The sequence below is a fragment of the Podarcis pityusensis genome (genome assembly GCF_964106645.2).
Source record: "Podarcis pityusensis genome assembly, chromosome: 6".
Lineage (NCBI taxonomy): Eukaryota > Metazoa > Chordata > Lepidosauria > Squamata > Lacertidae > Podarcis > Podarcis pityusensis.
Window position 1 is genome coordinate 9403865 of NC_138030.1, and position 22700 is coordinate 9426564.

The 22700-nt window shown below is 45.0% G+C and overlaps 1 long non-coding RNA gene across 1 annotated transcript in view; it reads right to left on the bottom strand.

Annotated features, from left to right (window-relative positions):
* The window catches only part of LOC308480314, a 97737-nt gene extending 75264 nt beyond the window's left edge, over positions 1–22473 (bottom strand). Inside the window, exon 1 of the long non-coding RNA XR_013988028.1 lies at positions 18868–22473. This is a non-coding gene — a long non-coding RNA (uncharacterized lncRNA). The remainder of the gene's footprint in view (positions 1–18867) is intronic.
* Positions 22474–22700: the final 227 nt, after the last annotated feature.

Sequence of the window (22700 nt, forward strand, 5' to 3'; positions counted from 1 at the left end):
TTTTCAGCAAGGAGTGTACAAAACTGTGGGTGGTATTCAACTAACACTTCCCAACAGTGCAAGGATTTACGTTTGCGCAACAGGACTTCCACCCCCTGCTGCTTCCTCCCCAAAATCTATGCACCCTCCCCAAATCTACTCCAGAGAGTTAGGGGAACCCCTATAACAGATTTGGGGGTCATACATGGGAAGGGGGAGAGAATGGTGTTGTACAAGCGGAAATCTTTGCTCTGACAAAACTGTGCTCTATTTTCACATTTCCCTTGAGGTCTGCATTCTCCAATGCGCTTTGATTGGTTATCCTGATTTTTGGGAAGAGACCATACCTAGAATGCTAGGCACCAGCTTAGCTGATCATCATTAGCTGATATTTTTGCACAAGCCACAGCAAACCTTGAGCTCACAGACTACCTCTCCTCCTTCACTGCAACATTTCATATGTTGGTATGTTAACTTATGTGAGGTGAGTGGGGCTGAGAGACTTCAGAGAAGTGTGACTAGACCAAGGTCACCCAGCAGCTGCATGTGGAGGAGCAGGGAAGCGAACCCGGTTCACCAGATTACAAGACTACCGCTCTTAACCACTACACCACACTGGCTCTGTTGAAGAACTGGCTGTTCTTCATCTTGGAAACAGCTGGTGTTCAGCAGCAGTTGCTCAGACCTGGTCGCCCAAATGCAAACGAGGATGCACATGGCGTACCCCTCAAATTCTGACATCTCAAATGTTTGGAAAGGCATTCAGGACTTAGAGCTCAGGCATTAGATTTGAAAAGCCGAGATCTCTGGTCTTTGGAGTATCAGCATAGAGATCTGCAATGTGAATAGGAGTGACCAGTGCAGTGAGGCAGAGCTGCAGATCTGCTCTTCAGACACTGGTCTTGGATGGGAAGGGGCAAGCAGTCTGGAACTCCCACTAATATGCCCAATGCAATCTTGACCATGCCCCTACCTACATTGCGCTCTCTGAAAACACCACCCATGTAAGTGGCAGTGGTGCCAGTGTAAGTAGGGCAGCTCTATAACCAGTGGCTTGAACTGTCATGGGGGCCCCTTCACAACCAGCAATGAGGTCTGGGTAACCACTGTTATCTTCTTCAATGGGGTCAGTTCACCACACCTTTACAACATCAGCGCTACTGACTATCAAGCTTTGGGACTGTTGCTCTATAAACAGCAAAAAATTAAATCAATTTGAGTCGTGTGACTCTAACTGGGTCTACTAGACCCCCAAAATTTTAAGCAATGTGGACTGAAGTCACTTCTGGGGCCTGTCTGGAATTAGAGCCCCTGAAGCTGAAACTTCATTAGTTTCATATTAGATCCACCCTTCCCATGATGCTGTCCTCAAGGAGGCTGCTCCTGTATTTCAACAAGTCGCCATGTCCTGCAAATTCATTTAGGCTCTAATAGGAACATAGGAAAGGGCTTTATCTTTGAGTTATACTACTGGGCCATCGAGCTCAGCCGAAAGACAGGCGGTGGCTCAGTCTTTCTGATGCACAAGCCTTCTGCATAAAAAGCATGTGTTTTACCACTGGGTGTAGTTGCCTACAATTTCACCTAGACCAGACACAGTCCTCCACTATCTTTACTCCAGCAGACTAGAGGCTCTACTCCCAGCTCCACCCAACTACACAGAACAAGTTGAGATTCTACATAGGTCGGCAGGATACCACCATTGTGGTGCTCTTCTGGCTGTGGTGGTGCTGCCACTTGCTGAGACCAGGATGGAGTAGGCAGTGGGGCAGAAGAAGAAGAATTTGGATTTGATATCCCGCTTTATCACTACCCAAAGGAGTCTCAAAGCGGCTAACATTCTCCTTTCCCTTCCTCCCCCACAACAAACACTCTGTGAGGTGAGTGGGGCTGAGAGACTTCAGAGAAGTGTGACTAGCCCAAGGTCACCCAGCAGCTGCATGTGGAGGAGCGGAGACGCGAACCCGGTTCACCAGATTCCAAGACTACCACTCTTAACCACTACACCACACTGGTTCTCAGGGCAGTGGTGAAGGTGGAGGGAGCCACCAGGGTAGCGGCAGGTGTAAGTGCACGCACCTATGTGCCCACCACTGCTCCCCCAGTGCTTCCCCACCTTTGCACCGCCCCATTCCCAACCTGGTGAGTGGCAGGGCTGCTATATCCAGAAGAGCCACATAGCATTGACAGCTCACCTTGCAAACCAAAACAGACACAACTGGCACAATACAGAGTTTTCATTCCACTACAGCGCAAACTTGCTCCTTGTCTGCATCCACCCAGAGGCAAAAGGGTTCAGTGGTGCATGCTCTAGTTATCCCCCGCTTAGACTACTACAGTGCACTCTACGTGGAGCTACCTTTGAAGGTGACCCGGAAACTACAACTAATCCAGAATGTGGCAGCTAGACTGGTGACTGGGAGCGGCCACTGAGACCACATAACAACGGTCTTGAAAGACCTACATTGGCTCCCAGTACGTTTCAGGGCACAATTCAAAGTGTTGGTGCTAGCCTTTAAAGCCCTAAACGGCCTCAGTCCAGTATACCTGAAGGAGCATCTCCACCCCCATCATTCTGCCTGGACACTAAGGTCTAGCTCTGAGGGCCTTCTGGCAGTTCCCTCGCTGTGAGAAGCCAAGTTACAGGGAACCAGGCCGACGGCCTTCTTGGTAGTGGCTCCTGCCCTGTGGAACACCCTCCCACTAGATGTCAAAGAGAAAAATAACTACCAGACTTTTAGAAGACATCTGAAGGCAGCCCTGTTTAGGGAAGCTTTTAATGTTTGACACACTATTGTATTTTAATATTTTGTTGGAAGCCACCCAGAGTGGCTGGGGAAACCCAGCCAGATGGGCGGGGTATAAATTATTATTATTATTATTATTATTATTATTATTATTATTATTATTAAAACCATGTTGCACTTTATTATCAATGGTCAATTTTCAAAGAACTGTGCAATGTTCCACATTTCCCTATGACAGAAAGGCAGATTTGCAGGGACTATGATAGTGTTGACAGTTGTTCTGCCATACTGCTTCAGGTGGAAATGACAGCCGTGCTCAAATACAGAAAATGCAACGTAGTAATCAAATAAGGAGCTGCCATATACCGCATTATGTCATAGGATGGTCTAAAATATTTCTGGCTATTCAGTGCAGCAGTGGCTCTTCAAAACATCAGCCAGATACCTTTCCTACAGAATCTTTCCTGCTAGCTAAGATCTGGGGATGCTGCAAATTTAACCCAAGTCCTCCCCCGTGAAAGCATGTATTCTGCCTCCGAACTTTTATCCCCAGTGGCAGTGATCTTAATACAGAGAACGCCTCCCAAACAACCAGCCTTTTCAAAAGGTTATCCAGCACAGATCTAACATCAAGACAGCCAGTTTCATGAGAACAGGAACCAGAGTTGATTTATGAAAGTGTTTTGGACGCAGTGCAGTCAACATTGATTGACTTCTCCAGTGGATTTTGATAGCTTGACTTGGTCTTGTAAATTATCCTACGTATGGCCATGTTACCATAAAATACACTGTGTCCTGAAAACGCTTCAGAAAGTGAGTGGAAGGAGTGGCTGGAGTTAGTCACCATCTGTATTTGTTTTGCAGCATTCAGGAGAGCAGCCCGAGAACACGCCGAGAAATCCATAGGAAATGTCAGTCGCGTAAATCAGCCATGGGGCTACCTTCCTTCAGTGACAGCTCTCCTTGACATCTTCACTAAGAGCCATGTCCTGTGTAGGCTGACTTGTTTGGAGGAAGGGCTATAGCTCAGTGGCGGAACATCTGCTTTTCATGCAGAAGGTCCCAGTTTCAATCCCCATTATCTACTGGTCGGACTGGGAGATTCCTAGGGAGCCACTGCCAGCACTCAGTGTAGACCAGGTATACCCAAACTCGGACCTCCAGATGTTTTGGGACTACAATTCCCATCATCCCCGACCACTGGTCCTGTTAGCTAGGGATGATGGGAGTTGTAGTCCCAAAATAGCTGGCGGGCTGAGTTTGAGGGTTCCTGGTGTAGGCAATACTGGTCTACATGGACCATTTGTCTGACTTCATGGCAGGCAGATTCCTGCTTACAGATGTGCAGAATCTCCTCCCTCCCCCTGGGAAATTTCACTAGCCCTTTTGCATCCTTCAAAGCCTCTTGTGAGACTTCTCCCATCCTAAGCAAAGCCCTATGAAGCTCACTGTTGGTGAAGTTCAACCAGAACTTTAGTCCCAGGCCTCACCAACATTTCCTGCTGCATGTTAGCATTTCTCCTTCAGCCCTGCACTTGGAAATGAACACCCTAGTGCTGGTGAGATGACGATACCCACCCACAGCACTGGTTGAATAACAGCTTGCCGTAATGTTTTCTCAAGGGGGGATATTGACTAGTATTGGGCATGACTGTAGCAGCCCTCTGCAACTGGCAGTCAGTGGGACGCTGCCTCTGAACATAGGGCTGGTCAGCCCAGTCCCACATCCTTCTCATGATAAGGTGCCAGGGATGGGCAAATCTGTCAATTTTGGCTCCTCTGTTTCCCACCCTTAACTTCAGTTGTCCACATTTCCACATCAGTTTGTGGTGTGTGTGTATTAAAGCCCTCAAGAAGATTCTTCAGCATGTTAGCGCTGTTTTCTCCTAATATACATAATTTTTGCATGCAGTTTTGCCTATGCACGTTTTTGCAAAGCAATTTTCATTAATATAATGCACGTTTTTGCAAAGCAATTTTCATTAATATAATGCATGCTTGCATTTTATTTTCATGGATAGATTCATTTCTTTGCACACTTTACCTGCTTACATGCATTTTTGTACACATTACTTGACCGGAGAACTGCGCTGCAAAATTCAGACAAGTGGAAATTTCAGAGGATGGCTAGCATTTCAGTTGTTTCGGAAAGTTGTTTGGGAAAGTGCAAACTGGGTTAGTTAACCTTCAAATATGAACTGAATTAAATTTCTCCCCCCTGCGTGGGTCCCACTGCAACTACTATGGAGCAGGCAGAGGATTATCTTTGAAGCAGGGTCTGTGCACCTTCCTTTGCTGACGTCACTTCTGCAGGGCTTACACACACATACACACACACACACACACACACACACACACACACCACACACACACCTCCCTTTTCCCTGCTTAACTTTTGCTTGGACTTATGCTCTTTCCAAAGACTGAACCTCTAACTTTTAACATCTCCGCCGAAGAAGTTAAAAAAAGAACGGCCGGTCATCCCAAGGCTCCAACTGAGAACGTGTGACTTTCACAATCGGGCTCTGGTGTCCTGTCCTTTTGGAAATGAACTTTATTCTCGGTCGCTGTTAGCTCACCGGATTCCTCAGTCCCTGAAATGCCTCTGCTGATCTGCCTATGTAAGGCCTTGGCAGGAGTGGCTCCCGTCCCCACAGCTGTTTGGTCACTGATCACATTGCACTTCGACACTTGGTTATCAAGAGGCAGCCTTGCCCTACTTGATTGCCCGGATGCCTCCTGAATACAGTTTCACCAGAAGGGCAGCTGAGAATGAAGACTATTTATATCAGCTGTTCCATACTCCCCTTTGGACTCATCTGAGGGACTCTCTGGGCTTTTTTAGATAGGGTGAGACGCTCTGTCAAATACTGGCCATATCTGGGCATACAGAGACACTTGCAAATCCAACACCCGGGTTTATTAAAAAACCTAACATCTGTTCAGGATGTCAGTTGCCTTGACAATACAGATAGAGAGATAGACAGACAAACAGATAGATTCCCTTCTCTCAAATCACTATTTTTTTATAAAGGACTGGTCTATCTAAAAAAAAGAAATTGCAAATAAAATAAATCCCTCCCCGCTACTCAATTGCTTTGAAAGTAATGTTTCCCCTCCTGTTTAAATACTGCTTGTCAACCCACTTCATTCCCATTTTGAAGGAAAGAGGGGTCCTCACATGCCATATTTGTACATATATCTAACAACTTTCCAGAGAGTGGCTCTGTTAAGCAGGTGCAAATAAAGATATGCGGACTAAGAGCCCGGATTTGGTTAAAGGGAGCTTGCAATAATGCGCTAAAAGCTTGCTGCTGAAAGGAAGAAATTGTGAGATCTAAGGCCAGATAAAAATAAGATATGGATTTTGACGCATCTGTATCTGTCTGGAACATACAATCAGGCTGTGCATCGTATATAGCAAAATCGCACATTATGCTATTAGCCTGGCTTTCAGAGTGACACAGGGTGAAAAGGAGGGCTATTGTACTGTGCACAAGCGAGCAAAAAGAGATTGTGCATGTAGCCAAACTGCATCTTGCTGACTGATGCAACTACAAGAGAGTCGGTTCTTCTCACCCCATGGATAATTCGCCCCTTTGCTAAAGTTTGCCAACCCCTTCCCTTCTGGATTTTCTCTCCTTTTGTGAAGGAGGTTCCTTGCCCTCACCCTAGACTACCACCATATATGTTTTGAGAGTCAGTTTTCTGTATTACTTTTCCCTGCCTCGGTTTTTATAAGGCGCATGGCAAAAAAATACTGGCGATACAAGTCTTTGTAATGTCAGAATGGCCAGATCTGAATCTGAGATCTTAAGCTTCTCAAAGTCAAGTCCACCTTACACCTGTTTATTGCAAAGGCTCACTCTCCACTGAGGAGCAATGGCCGATACCACAAGGTTGCAAACTTAACATGCGATGGGAGATGTCATATAACCATCTTATCTTATTATAATACAATTATAATTCCATATATACAAAATCTGCCTGCTGCACCGCCAGTACCATGCCCATATACATTCTCCGGGTTTTGCTCATATTTAGGCCCAGTCCACACACAACTGTACACCACCTGATTAGCACAGATCAAATATTCCAGATCACTTTGATATCCCCTCATGTCACCTCAAGCATGATGCTTTTCAATTGAATTGGCTCAAAATGCTCAGTTGCAAGTTGTCCAGAGCTGAGTAATCAAGTGTGAAGCAGTCTCGCTGTGACATTCTGGACTCAGTCTGTGTCTAGCAGTCCTATCCTCAGAGCTAATACTCACCACAAACATTTACTGCAAATTTTGTATGGATCGCACAGCCAGGTACACTGACTTAGTCAGGCAGCCTGTGTGATCATGCAGTACTTTCAAACACCGCGGAGGAACCCATGACAAATTATCAATGCAAACAGATCTGGGGCACAAGGTTACATCCAATGGTGGTATTGTACTAGCAGGAAACACTAGACACCTGGTTTCCACCCATTCCCACCTTCATCCACTGCAGCCTTCTGCAACCCCCTCACAAATAAAGCTGATCCTAGTGACTGGGGAACTATGGGATATGACACAGAGGGCTGCTTTGAGAAAGGGGGAATCACCAAAAATTGGGTGCCCTGCCTTGGGTGGCACTGTGGATTAAACCACAGAGCCTAGGACTTGCTGATCAGAAGGTTGGCGGTTCGAATCCCCACAGCGGGGTGAGCTCCCGTTGCTCGGTCCCTGCTCCTGCCAACCTAGCAGTTCGAAAGCACGTCAAAGTGCAAGTAGATAAATAGGTACCACTCCAGCAGGAAGGTAAACGGCATTTCTGTGCGCTGCTCTGGTTTGCCAGAAGCGGCTTAGTCATGCTGGCCACATGACCCGGAAGCTGTACGCCAGCTCCCTCGGCCAATATAGCAAGATGAGCACCACAACCCCAGAGTCGGTCACAACTGGACCTAATGGTCAGGGGTCCCTTTACCTTTACCTTGCAAAGGCACTTTCTGTTTGTACAAAGCCACTGATGGATACAGCCTGTTATTTCATCTTTCCCCCTTTTCTAATTTGCCCTTTGATCTTTGTCCCAGGAAAAGTTTGACAATCCAGAGCTATTAAGCAACATAACATAAACTAAGACTCACACGCAAACAGAATTAAATCGTGATAAGATAATTTGCTATTGTCTTCCTAGAAATAGCTAGTTGCCTTTTTTCTCTCGCAAGAACTGGTGCTTCTAAGGACTACACCATAATATTACCAAATAACAAGATGAGAATCTACACCATCATCCCATTATTTATTTCAGATGTTGATACCCCTCACTTTTCTACCGAAGGCATGTGAGGCAGCTAACGAAAAAGATTAATAATGATTGAACACATGATCATAATCAAGCAAATAACATAGCATAGCTCTCACAAGTTACTGCTAGGGGTAAGGACCATGGTTAAGGGGCTGGGATAAATGGCCCAATGATCTGACTGAGTACAAGGCAACTTCCTACCTTTCTCCTGAAATGCTTGGCCAAATAAAACCACTTGCCACCCAAGTTATAGAAAACTGGGCACCAGTGGTTGACTACAACCAAGTTTTACTCAGACCTAAGTTAGTCATCGGGACACGGGTGGCGCTGTGGTCTAAACCACTGAGCCTTTTGGGCTTGCCGATCAGAAGGTCGGCGATTCAAATCCCTGCGACGGGGTGAGCTCCCATTGCTCGGTCCCCGCTCCTGCCAACCTAGCAGTTCGAAAGCACGTCAAAGTGCAAGTAGATAAATAGGTACCACTCTGGTGAGAAGGTAAACAGCGTTTCTGTGTGCTGCTCTGGTTTCAGTGTTCCGTTGTGCCAGAAGCGGCTTAGTCATGCTGGCCACATGACCCGGAAAAACTGTCTGCGGACAAATGCCAGCTCCCTCGGCCTGTATAGCGAGATGAGCACCGCAACCCCAGAGTGCGACTGGACTTAACCGTCAGGGGTCCTTTACCTTTTCTCTTTTTTAAAAGTTAGTCATCTTCCTTGTTTTTAGTGGGTCTGCTCTGGGTTGGAGCAGCACTGGATACAACCACAGATTTTATGGGAGAATGCCCCCCCTCCAACCGGGTGACTCCTCTGAGAACACTCAAATTACATATGGCTTTGAAAGGGGATTTGCCCAATTCAAGGATGATGAAACTGCCAATGGCTATTAGTTAGGATGGCCCTATGCTACCTCCAAGATTCGAGACAGCATGTCCAATGACTATCCAACTGAGTAGGAGAGTGATATTGCTCTCATGTCCACCTTGTGAGCTTCCCAGAGGCATCTGGTTGGCTACCATGAGACGCTGGACTAGATGGACCTCTGGTCTTCTTCTGTTCTCACGTGTGGTAGAAATGCATTTTCTGCTCAAAATGGCAGTGTGCCCTCTTCCTCTATACCATAATTTGGAAATGCATCGTATGAGAACATGTAGTGCATTCACCCGCTTTCAGTCAATAGCAGCTGGTGTTGCAGGAGGAAGCACCCAACACAGGGAAGACTTTCTTCCCTAACTAGATGTTAAAGAGAGAGGAGGGGTTAGGGCTGGATGAGACACGTAGCTGACATTTCCAGCAGCAAAATGAGCGTTTCCCATAACATTTTCATTTAGAGCCTGGGAATCCGCAGGTCAGCAAAGAAACGAACTCACACAGTCAGCGCAGGAGTCCCATTGATACATTTTTGTTCCTCTTCTAGAAGCGGGAGAAAAGGAGAAGCGGGTGGAGGCAAAAAAATGGAGAGCAGAGGAAAGAAAGGAAGAAGATAAGGAAGAACGTAAGCTCTTGAAATAAGGAATGAAAGGAAAGCAGAGAGGCAGGAGGAGACAGAGAGGGAAGACAGGGAGAAAATGGGAATCGGCAGAGGATTCTGCTAGGTGATTGGCTAAAATGGTTTTCCCATGCCACATGGAAGATCTTTTTGAAACTTAGTTATCACAAAGATGACTACAGAATCCAAGATGGACTGATCAGTTTGTTTCTGGTCTGTCTCAGTTTCACACGTGTTCACCAATAAGCTCATTCCATCCAATTCCCACATTAATATGCATTTTTGGAAAACATACACAAGAAATCATATTTAAATATGTGTTTTATCGCAAAATACATATTTAAATAGACAGTTAATCTTGGTGTACACATTTCCAAAAATATTTTATTCTAAATTACACATCTTCAGCCAAGGCCTGTACTGCGCAATTTGGACAGGTGCAGAAGCTGAAGGATAAACAACGTTCCCATCTACACTTCAACCCAAAAGCTGCAAATCAGGTGGTTTCACAGAAACTGAATTCCCCAAGCATACCTGCACGCTAGTAAATTTTGAGCTGCAGGTTCTTTAAAGTAATTCAGCAAATCAGTGTGAACTAATGTTTAGCCTTATCATTCCAAGTTCCACCGGCCAATTTTTTGTGTGCGTCGAATTCACAGTGCAGTCATTTATCAATGTGCAATATGAGGACTAGCAACTACTGAATATTGTCAGCATGTACTTGCCAAACAGAGTCATAGGACAGATAACAAAAGTTAGAATGCACTGTGTTTTAATTTGTAATAGAATCAAGCACTGAGTCTAGGTTTTTGCTTAATTTAAGCACCACCATCATCCATTTTTGCAAAGGCAAAAACTAACCCTCCTTTCCTCAGCATACTTACTGAGAAATGAAACCCACAAATCTAGTCACACATTTAGGATCAAGGTATGATAGGAAGTCAGTGATATGGCAGATTGTGAGGTCACCTTTGTACGCTAATAGTATGTATCCTTTTTATCTTATTGCAAACATTTTTAAATGTCGTTTTTAGACTTTGGGGGCTTTTTTCTTACGACTTCATGAACTTCAAAAGCAACCTGCACACTGCCCTATAAAGCTGACAGTTTGAAATGAAATTTCGACTAAATTCTGCACACTATTTAGGCAAGAAAACACTAATGGGACTAGTTTGCTGCCATACCAGTTTCTGCCTGAATGTTGCAGCTTAACCGGTTTGAAAAGCAAAGTTCGGCGGGATCAAGGCAGAGGAAATGGGGATCAACGCAGGAAAACAGCAAGCAATCGTTTGGTCTTCTTGAAAAGATTTAAATGCACCACGTGATGAAACCATGTCCTTTAAAGCCATGCCATCTCCACCCCACCCCCCAACGTATGAATGGCTTGCATCAAAGCCACAGTTTCTGCTAGCTCGGAGGAAGGATATGAACCAAGACATTAATGGCGGGTGGGTGGAGTCCTGTCCTTTCGTGCGGCCTTCCTCTTCCTCAACCTGTCTCAACACGAGGGAAGCCCTGCCCAGTTAAGTTGGACTCCAGAGCAGAGAGTTTCACTGCACTGCAGTGCTGATCTATTCTGCAACCAAACGTGCACGCGAGCCCAAACCCTGAGTCAGCACAATTCTCCCCCCTCCCCTCCTTTTCGATTGGTTGGTCTGAGTCCCACATTTTCCATTTCTGCTAAAGTGGCAGCAATTAATACATTCCTACAACCCCCCCCAAAAAAAACCGCCAGACACCTCTTTTCCAAAGAAAACAACACTATCCTTTCCCCCTTCGAAGAAAGACACAGATATCCCCCCCCCAATCCTCAAAGACCTAAACATTCCAAGCTTCTTTCATTATAAAATTAATTTATTGTGTGTCTGTGTACGCGCACATGCAATCCAAGCGATGCTCACTGTGATCGACTTATGCTGCAGCAGCTAAAATATCTGTCCTTCAGGTCAATCTAATCATGCTTAATAGCAGTTTAGTCCTCAATGCAACATTTTTCACATTTGGTCGACAGTTTTAAGTAAGACTGCTGATGCACTCCTTTCTTAGGCTTGTTTTTTTTTTAAAGAAAAAAAAAACACACACCAGGCCGGCGCATGCACAGAGATACTTGCGCAATAAAATGCTTTATTGCTCTTGATGAACGCACTATTAAACTTCAATTGCAAGCTGCCATCTTCTTTATTATTATTATTTATTTAGAAACAGGGTGTGGAAGTGTATTTATCTGGTCACCTGATTCCCAAGGGCTAAGAAGAAATAAAAACGTCTGCACACATATTGCGTCAGCTTAAGCAAACAAAACCATTCAAAAAGTTGCACCGAAAAGCCGGCAAAATAGCCACTGTATATTCAAGGACTCTCTCCCCCTCCAACCTTACATGTAAAATGTTCATTTATGGATTTTATTTTTTTATTTTTTTTATTTATTAAAAAAAAGTCTGGATTTTGTGGGGCATAGAGTATGAAAATGTAACTAATTTGGTTCAGTGGATTTACGGCTTTTTACAATCCTCGGAGCTACTGTTTTTCACAACTGCCTCTTAAAACAAAATCCTCGCTTAGCTGTTTGGATGACAGCTCTCGAATTTCTCAACTTGTCCTGATGGAATGACTTGCCTCGCGCGGCTGAGCTACGCCAAAGAACTTCAGGAACGACGCCCGTGATAAAGTGAGCAGGACTAGGTGCCTGTCTTTTGCCTGTTTGCTTTATTCCATTATTTTTTCCTGAGTGGCTCCTCTCATAATTATTTCACAGGGGAAGGAGTTTGGAAATCAGCTGCATTTTGAACAGCAAAAGGGGGGGGGGGAGGAAATCCAATGAGGTGAGATCAGCAGATCTACAACGGAAGTCATAAAAAGAAATGCAAACCCCCCCAAATGGGCCATTAAAGACAATGATAAAACCTCACTTTGGTTCAATCCATTCCGAACATTTGTTTTAAAGTTACCCTGTATTTATTTTTTTCAATTTCATCCTAATGCATCCCTTTTAAAAAAAAAAGCTCATAATTAGAGGGCCTGAAAACTAAATTAAAAATACACACAATACGCGCAGGCTTCTGTTAAAAATGTTTTCTATCTAATTACACCTTTCAGGCTTCCTTCCTCCATCCTCTTTAACCCAGTTGTTAAAACACCTAAAAAGGCAAGCCCCCCAAATTTGCAGCTGCCAACATATTTACATACACATTTAAATCTGCATGGTTTAGTTACTCACTTCCTAATGCAATTCCCTTTGATTAACAAGCATATTAATTCAGAGGGGAGAGAATTAAAAGTAAATCAAAATGGCATTGAAGATGCATTTCGCTCAAGTAAATCAGTCCTGGAAATCGAGCAATCCTTTTAAAAAAGCGAAATGAATATGTCAGTGAAACCCACGTTAAAAGGGAAATGTGACCATCAGCTAGGGTGCATAGAGAGGTCCCCTGAAAGGATTGTCCCTTATTCCAGAATAATTGCAGTTCATGAAGAACATAATGGACGTCTTTCAGCACTCTACACAACAGAAGTCCAGAGCTCTGCAGTTTTCCTCCTTTTCAAACATTTTGCACCTATATCTCATGGAACAACAGGCAGATTCCCACCCCCCAAAGCAAGGTGTGTCCCAGAGGGATGAGTCTCGTTTTATATTTGCGACAGTGAGAGCATTTGTCCCTTTTTTAAATTTAGTGTGCCCAGACAAATGTCGGTGATTTATAGCCCAGGGAAAGCTGCAAACTTAAGCCTAGGAAATATCATTTTACTGCTCTGCCAAGGCTAATTCCAAAACACTAATGCTTTAATTTTAAACACCACATCATCCCATAAAATGTTAATGCTAAGCAGGGACTAGGGGTCTTTTATCGCCCTGAAATAGTTTAGCAGGCTCAAAGGTCTGCTCCTCTGTCAGTAGCAGATGACTTCAGGGAAGAAGAACTAAACATTTTCTGGAGGAAAGAAACCAGCAATATGTACGGTATATGTTCTAAGGGGTTATGCAGAACTACAGAGTTATAGAATTTGAATACAAACCAGTTTAGCTGGATCAAATCTATCCTACAGTTAAATCCAACTAAGTCATACTAAGAATAAAAGGTAAAGGGATCCCTGACCATTAGGTCCAGTTATGGCTGACTCTGGGGTTGCGGCGCTCATCTCGCTCTATAGGCTGAGGGAGCCGGCGTACAGCTTCCAGGTCATGTGGCCAGCATGACTAAGCCACTTCTGGCCAACCAGAGCAGCCTTTTACCTTCCCGCCGGAGCGGTACCTATTTATCTACTTGCACTTTGATGTGCTTTCGAACTGCTAGGTTGGCAGGAGCAGGGACCGAGCAACGGGAGCTCACCCCGTTGCGGGGATTCGAACCGCCGACCTTCTGATCGGCAAGTCCTAGGCTCTGTGGTTTAACCCACAGCGCCACCCGCGTCCCCATACTAAGAATAGGCCCATAGAAATCAGTGGGCTTGATTAACTCAACCCCGTTTATTTCAGTTTGTCGACTCAAAAGATGACTTGGATACAACTCTTCATTTTTCTGCCTTAACTTAAATCCCCCCTCTGCCCCCTAAATTATCTCATTAGGCAATCTTAGGCAAGCTACTCACTCTGTACTTCAACCTTCCCGTATGCAATAAGATATTCCAACCTGCCTTACTAAAGCTGCTGTCATGCACCTGTAGTGTTTTTAACAAACCCACACACCATATAAATCCCAAACATTATTATTGATTCTATGCAAATCTACCTAGTAAGAAAACTCACTGAAATTATTGGACCTTACTTCCACATTATAGGCACAATTCGGGGAAAAATGAGAACTTTCCAGGGGTCTTAAGAACCATTAAATTATTTGGATCTGTGCTTTCTTTTATTGGAAGTAAGTCTTCTTCAAAATTAAGGCCTGTACTGATCCGCATGCATATGTGTGTATGAAAGGGAGAAAGACAGAGAAAAAGGGTGGTATCCAACTAAAATGTCCCATCAGTCCAATGATTTCTGTTCTGTGAAACTTCCCCCGTCTCCTGTCCTCATGCATGTCCTAGCCCGTCCCAAATCTGTTCCAGACGGTCGGAGGAAAACCCGGTACTCTTTAGGGCAGGCATAGGCAAACTCAGCCCTCCAGATGTTTTGGGACTACAACTCCCATCACCCCTGACCGCTGGTTCTGTTAGCTAGGGATGATGGCAGTTGTAGTCCCAAAACATCTGGAGGACCTAGTTTGCCTATGCCTGATTTAGGGGGCAAGTGGGGAGAGGATGCTTGGGGAAAGAAGGTGGGGCAAGTTCCAGAAATACTTCCACTTATTGAACACAATACTTAACACTAAAATAGGTACAACCCAAAGTTCTGGGCGGGCCACTGTGCCAGGCTGGTGTTTTGCATCCACCATAGTAGATCACAAATTAGTTTGCCCTAAAATCAGAAGGTCCTATTCCCATATCAAGTGTAGCCAGGGCTGCCTCGTCCACAAGGCATACTGAGGCATCTGCCTCAGGTGGCAGAATCCAAGGGACTCCCGCTTCCGGTGATATCTTGCAAGAGCCCCATGCGATCTCGTGGAGGCCTTTGTGCAGTCTCAAGAAGAAGAAGAAGGGTTTGGATTTGATATTCCGCTTTATCACTACACTAAAGAGTCTCAAAGCGGCTCACAATCTCCTTTCCCTTCCTCCCCCACAACAAACACTGTGAGGTGAATGAGGCTGAGAGACTTCAGAGAAGTGTGACTAGCCCAAGGTCACCCAGCAGCTGCATGTGGAGGAGCGGAGACGCGAACCCGGTTCACCAGATTACAAGTCCACAGCTCTTAACCACTACATCACACTGGCTCTCAAGGGGTTCTGCTGTGATCTGCCCTGAACCTGGAAGCTGCAGGAAGCCACACAACCTGAACCTGGAAGCCACACAACCCCGGTAAGCAAGGCTTCGGGCCAGGGTCTCAATATAGGGCAGGCAGGCAGTGCACATCATGTACAACAACTTCTCTTTTTTTGCCTCAGGCGGCAAAACAGGATCAACCGCCCCTGAGTGTTAAGCCCTATTAATAAGGTGCTTAATTTTCTCCAGAGTGGGTCAATGGCAAGGAAGTAAGTGGTGTATCTAGTCAAGAGTACCCAGCTTGCTCAAGAAAGGGGTGGTTTGATTTGTTTAGAAAATGGGGCCATTTGTGACTTTTAAAATGGGGCAATCCACTGTGGACAACCACAGTCCCTAGATTTCAAAAGAGGAGGGTTTATGCCCTCCCGCTTTATGATAGACAACTCATGCCTCTCCGAGAGAGAGAGATATAAATGGTGGCTTGGCCACATGCAATTCGCCTTAGACCTTCCTGAAGCTGCTAGAAGAGTGAAAGCAGGGTAGTAGATGGAAGACTGTGAGTCAGCTCTCTCGTCTCTGCCCCTCTCCTGCAGCCTCCACCACCATTTGCCAATTTAGCTCCCTAAACTTAGAGTGAGAACTTGCTATTCAAGCCAAAGGTCACCCCTTTTGGCAGCCTAGCGTTAACCCAGATTACTGCTCCCTCTTCCACCTGTTGTAGGCTCCAGAGAGGCTGGCATGAGTGGGATTCTCCTAAAGAGCAAAGGGCACATGATGCCAGGATCAGCAAGGCCATTTGCCTTCCCTGGTCCACTGCCAACACATCAAAATATTTTTTAAAAAAGAAGAAAAGAAAGAAAGAAATGTACTTTCTAGATGTACTCTGCAGTAGCTCGAGCTTTGGCTCCGGCCCAAATTCATGTTCTCATCCAAATCAGTGCATTAAACAAAATCTGATTGGCCGCCGTTAGAGATACCAGCCTCACTATTTCTGCAGTCACATCATCGATACAGAATTTGCAAAAGAATGAGAGGGATGAAGGAGTGAAAGAAAGAAAGAAAGAAAGAAAGAAAGAAAGAAAGAAAGAAAGAAAGAAGCCTTTTCACAATATTTGTTGAATGAACTACAAGATAAAACCCACTTCTGGTGTATTTGGGGAAACATTTATCTAATTTCAGCACCAACACCCACTTATCATCGAGTTTCTGCTATCCACTTAAATCCCCTTCCACATAAGCATGTAACAAGTGACAATGGGACTTCCATTGAGTAGATCTGGGGAAGGATTTGGGGGGAGGGTGGGGGGGAAGGATGCCCTTCAAAATCCTGCTTTTCTCTTTTAGCAGCACCAAGCAACGCACAGAGCTAAGGTTTCCAAAGACAGCATCTGTCTGCTGCTTGATCAGCATCTCAGAAATGGGGCGGTGGGGGGGGGGAGAGAGGAATCAAGACATCAGGACTCTCATGGCTTGTCAGATGGCTGTGTGGCGTGCAGCATCTTGGCAAACTAAGAATAACTTGACGTCAGACCTGCAGGCATTCCACTTGAGAACACAGTACGGTGCCACCAGTGAAATAAGTTAAGGAAGACTTAATGTGTCACACCAGGGGCAGGTGGACAGTGGGGCCTGTCACTTGATTCAATTCACAAAATACAGATCTTTGAGGATTTTAGGAATGTTATCGCATATGACAGGGGTCCTTTTTTGGTTGTGGCGGACAGGTGTTAAGACATTAAACAGACAAGAGAGTCATAATATCAAAGGCCCAGCAAGAAGCATTCAGCCCTTTTGACACCCCTCTTTTAAAAAATAAAAAATAAAAATTTTGCAAATGTGTTGTGGTGACAAATATAGCTGCAAAGCTCTGTCGGCCCCTGACTATATCCTTTTTAAATACCAAAACCCCCCAAAATACCAATGGAATAGATGGGAAAATCTGCCTGAACCACACATATGCCCACACCCTCTTAAAATAAGAGGCATGTGTGTAATCATGCACCTATTCAATATCCTACATTCTAAAGCAGAAGAGGTCGGTATGAATCTGCTTTTTACAGGCTGAAACAAAAATAACTTTTAAACCCAGCAAAGGCGGAAGTTTCCAAACTCCGATTAGCCCTAAAAATGCCATCCGTGTTTCCAAAGCCGTCCCGTTGCTCAATATGCCTCTGTCATGCAAGACGCATGTACATATCCGCACATATAGATCTGGGGTGTGTTTTCTTTCCTATAGGATTTTGAGGTCCGTCTTCTATGTGGAAAGGGAGCCTTGCAAGCAGGCGAGGAAGGAGGCCCCCTAACCCTGCTTCTTTTCCCTCTTCTTCATCTTCTTCTTCTTCTTTAAGGAAAAGAGAGCTTTGGAAAAGAGACCGAGAGCCCACAGAAGTGGACAGTGAGCTTTCCTCTGCCGTTGCCTTTCAAAGCCCATACCGCAGTCAGCATATTGAATATTTAATGTCCTCCTGATGAACACTTCCACCTGCTGACACAGGCAAAGTGACAGAACAATACACACGCTGGAACACGACCATCAATTGACTCCCCAGTCAGTCTGCCATGTCAGGCATTAAATTAAAAAGAAAGAAAGAAAGAAAAAAGAGCAAACCTTTCTCTCTCTTTTAAGATATCCACACACACATGCACACACCACATTAGCGCCATTGCGAAGGTCCGTACCTGAAATACATACTTCTTTACATTCCATAGTTTGCGAGGTTCATATGGGCATATAAAGAAGTATGTCTCTCAAGCAGGTAGTTTTCGGGATGGGCATCTAAGAGGCTCGCCAGGTAGAATCCACAGCGCGAGGAGGTCTGAAAAAGAGCAGGCGTCTCCGCCTCGCCTCCCCATCCCATCCCACCAGCTGCCAGCTTACACAGACAGATATGTCCACCTACCTTGCCTCTGACTCATCTCTGACCATCCACAGAGACGTCTGTAGAGGCACCTTCTACCCCTCCTCCCCCCACAAGAACAGGACAGGACAATACAGTGTGCAAAAATGGGGTTTTCAAGCAAATTTTGCAACAATTAATTTCCCCACATAGTGGCACAGTTTATTTCTTTCTTTTTTAAAAAAAAAAAAAGCAATATGCAATCATAAACAGTTGTCTGTGTTAATCCAAAAGCAAGCACAGATTTGCAAATCCACACACCTCAAGAAGGATTCCCCCCCCCCCTTTTAAAACCATAGTCTAGAAACTTTCAGCTATCATAAATATGCCCAATGCACATTATAAGGGAGTGAAGAAAAGGTTTAATTTCTTTGCACACGCACTCAAGTAGAACATATTTCTTCCTTCCCTGTCGGCATATTATATATAAATACAGTCAGTGCTGACTCCCTCCTCCCCACCCCCCACAACACACTTTTAAACAAAAATGTTCAGCACATCCACAGATAAAAACCAAAGAGTCCACTTTATATACGTAAGAAATCAACACATTCCATACAACGGGTGTAAGACAGCTCATCAGAACGAAAGAAGGAAAAAGCTCACACACTCAAACACAGGATAGATCCCCCCCCCATTTAGTCAGCGCAAAAAAAATAAGAAAAAGGAGGGAGTTTCTTTCTTACCTCAGGCGTCCACTGATATAATTTCCCCCCTTTTTGTAGGTCACCGTAAATGAGTCTCAGCCTGAAGGATAGGAAACCCATAAAAGGAAAGGGCTCGGGGGTTTTCCCCCCCTTGGAGTCCCCCCCTCTCTTTTTTTGGTGTGGAGGGGGCAGCAGAGAAGAGTTTTTTCCCCCTCTAAAGTATCTTCTGGTTGAACTTTGTGACATTAGAGGATGCCCAAAATAGACCTGAGGACAGGCAGAGAACAGGAGAAGCCCAAGGTGGATGGGTGGATGGGTGGATAGAGCTGTTGAGTGTAGGCCGGAGTGGAAGTCGGAAGAGCTGCTCCTCGGAGGGTGAGGGTGTGTGTGTGTGTGTGTGTGTGTGTGCATGCGTGAGTCTCCATGTGTGTGAAACCTTGCCTCTTCCTCCTGCATCAGGCGGTCTCTCTCTCTCTCTCTCTCTCTCTCTCTCTCTCTCTCTCTCTCTCATCACTGGTTACCTCACAGCCACTCTGAGCTTTAAAGCCCCCTTAACAATGAGGTCCGAGTAGCACCACTGAGAATGACGAGTGCACTGAATAGGAGACTATTATGAGCAGGATTTAGACATCCAGCAAAGCAGGAGGTCACACTGGGTGCATAATGCTCGTTCAGCATTGCTGTAATGGTGCGCTTTGCTTGCCCACTCACCTGCTCCATCTGACGGCTACCTCTCTCTCTCTCTCTCTCTCTCTCTCTCTCTCTCTCTCTCTCTTCTCTCCCTCCCTCCTCCCTCCCTGCCACCAGCCTGAGCCATGCAGATCAATACCAATTTACAGGCAAATGCAGAACGGCTGCCTTAATGTTAATGAATTTTACCATTTCTCACAGTCTTCTAATGAACCCTTTAAAGAGGGTTTAAGTAAACTTAGCAAGTGGCAAACTAAGCACTTTGGAATACTTAATTGTATTGATGGGTCTTTGCAACCCCACCCTCACAACCTCCACGGTGCATTTTTAAAAAACACAGTTGTGTTTGTTAAGCATCCCCGTTTTCTCCAAATCAGTGGTATATTATTTATTATTATTATTATTATTATTAAGCAAAGCAGGCACCCTCATTCCACAAGTCAGCCAAGGCAGGAGAGTGGTTTTGTCTTGCTCAGATACATTGCATCATTTCTGTTTGAATATCTTCTACTACTACTATTCTTTTTAAAAAAAGAAAGAAAGAAAGAAGCAGTAACAATATAGCAATTTGATAATCCCTTCATTTCCCTAGCTTTTCTTCTACACCTTCCCTGCCCCCTACCTGCACCCCAAAAAGTATTCATTTCAACTGCGGCCAATTTCCTACGGTCTGGATTCAATGGAAGGGAACTCCCTCTGGTCTGAATGCACCAAGGCAGTGGAATTAAGTTGACTGAGATGGAGATAGCGAGAACGTGTCCTTTGCTCAGAACCCAGCAGCAACTACCCAGGGGGGCGGGGAAAAGAATCATTCTTATCCAGAGCCACAGAGGCCTTCGTGTGTCTTTCTCCTTAATCCAATAATAAAAAGTGCCACATAAAAAATAGCCACAAGTGGATGGCGACAACCCACTGTGTTTATTTATCTATTTGTTCCCCTCCCTCCCTCCCTCTTTAAAATTACTGCAAAGGACACTTGGTTGCCTCCCTGACTCTTCCCTACATGCCTGTACCGCTTTTTCCTAACAAATGGAGCATTTGCTAATTGGCAACTAGGGGAATTCCCTTTGCGAAAGTGCAAAGGGAAAGAGCAGAACCCTCTAGATGCAAAAGGGTTAGGGGACGACAGTTCCTCTTTATGAAGCAGTACAGAGGCTTCATGGAAAAGTCACCTCAAAGTTTTCAAGTCTGGTTTTGGATTAATTCAGTAGCCATTTGCTGCCGTTGCAGAGGTGCTTTTGTGGAGTGGGAGGAGAGATGGGCAATTTGTGTTACGTTCACTCTTTGCACAGGGTTTATTATTGCCCAAAGTGCTTGTCTCTAGGTCTTTTCCCTTTTCTTTTAGCACAGCAGAATTATATAGCTCAGCTGCTGCTCTTATATTTAGTCAGGGTTATTTATCATTTTCACACCCTCAAGGGTAACAGAGGGCAAGTGTAGTTCCTCACGTTCATCTGGAGTGCTCAGTTCATTGATAGTGGGGGAAACCCTGCATGATAAGAAGGGGAAGGAGTGTGCAGAATATCTGGGGAAGAAAGGCACACTTTCTCTCTTTTAAAACAATAATTATAAGAAGGAGAAGGGCTGAGGAAGACACTAAAGTCAGGGTGAGAGTTGGCTCCTTGTGGGTGTGGTGGCATAAAGGCACCACACGCCCACCTTCCATTCAGAGCTTAGCTCCTCAACCCCCAGAGAGCCGAACTGCCAACCTCCAATATTTGCAAAATGGCCATCTGCGTCCAAAGGTGCAACATTCCAGGGAAAGTAACCGGTGGGAAAGTTGCAAGCGAAATGGAAGGTTACTAAACCTGCCCTGAAATTGAGTGCCTGTTTCTTATTGGATTGGCTCGGTTTTCAATGTTAACAATGGTATTCTGAGCAAAAAGGAGAAAAAGGGGAAAGAAAGAAAAAGCGTGCTAGAGCCAGTTCTGGAGAAACAGAGCAATTACAGTGACAGCTTCTCTGACTACGCAATTGCACATTATTGCTGAGTGTTAGGAATTCATTCTTCCTCTTGCACACATGTACAGAGAGCACACTACAGAAGAAGAAATGTGGGGTGGGGAGAGGAGGGAGGGAACATTGAGAGATAGAGGCTGCAATCCCTTCATGCATTAACTCAGGAGCAGTCCCGCTGGAGTGGATGGGGCTACTCCCCGGTGCACGATCCAAAGATCACAGCCACAACGCATGGAATAAGTAGTCATTATATAGACATAGATCTGGAACACATGCATATCGGTGTGCTGAGATAACAGACACACAACTATGGCGACACAAATACATATGCATGAAAACACTCTCTCTGGGGAGGCAGTGATCCTGCACTCGCCTCCTTTTGCAAAAGTAGTCTTAAGTCTGTGGCGCTGAAGCATTAAACACTGCACATGCTTTTTAGGTATTTATACAGATGATCACTTACATCCTCGACATCAAATCCACAGTGCATTCTTGGTTATTGTGTGACTTTAAAAGTATGCATGGGGTGCCATCTGACTCCCCATACGAAAGATCATCTTCAAGGCCAAGGAAGAAGAAGAAGAAGGAAAACCCAAAACTACCTAGGAGGTGCTCTTAAGTGTAACTTGCATTTCTGTATCTTTGCCTCACCAATGTACCTTTCCTGGCTACGGGCGTTTCTCCCTTCACCTCAACCTCCCATTTTGATTACCCATAAATCATGCACAGGTAATTAATGATCACAACCTTGGCATTTCAATGGTTAATCACCGCAGCATTAAGATCATGGCAAGTTAGGCTAAGTTTAACCACCTTGTATCTCCTCTCTCTCTCTCTCTCTCTCTCTCTCTCTCTCTCTCTCTCTCTCTCTCTCTTTCTCCCTCCCCCAACTTTTTCCCTCCCCTGGCTCAGTATCATTACAGCTTACAGCCACTAGCTTTTAATATCAAAAGATTTCTCTTCCTCCCCCCTCCCCCCCCCACCCGCACCACCACTTTCCCCAGCTGTCATTAGCCGGCTCATATCTGAATGAGGCATTTAAAAGGTTGGTTTAACCTTGCAAAATGACTGCATGTCAAAGTTCTAGCATTTCAGTTCCGATTATTCTAGTCCACTGCTTGCTCTGCAGTTTAGCCCCCCCTCCCTGTGCTTTTTTTAAAAAATGCGGAGTGTGTGCTACAGCAATAGAATAACAACAACAAGAGGAAAGAAGGGAAGGGACA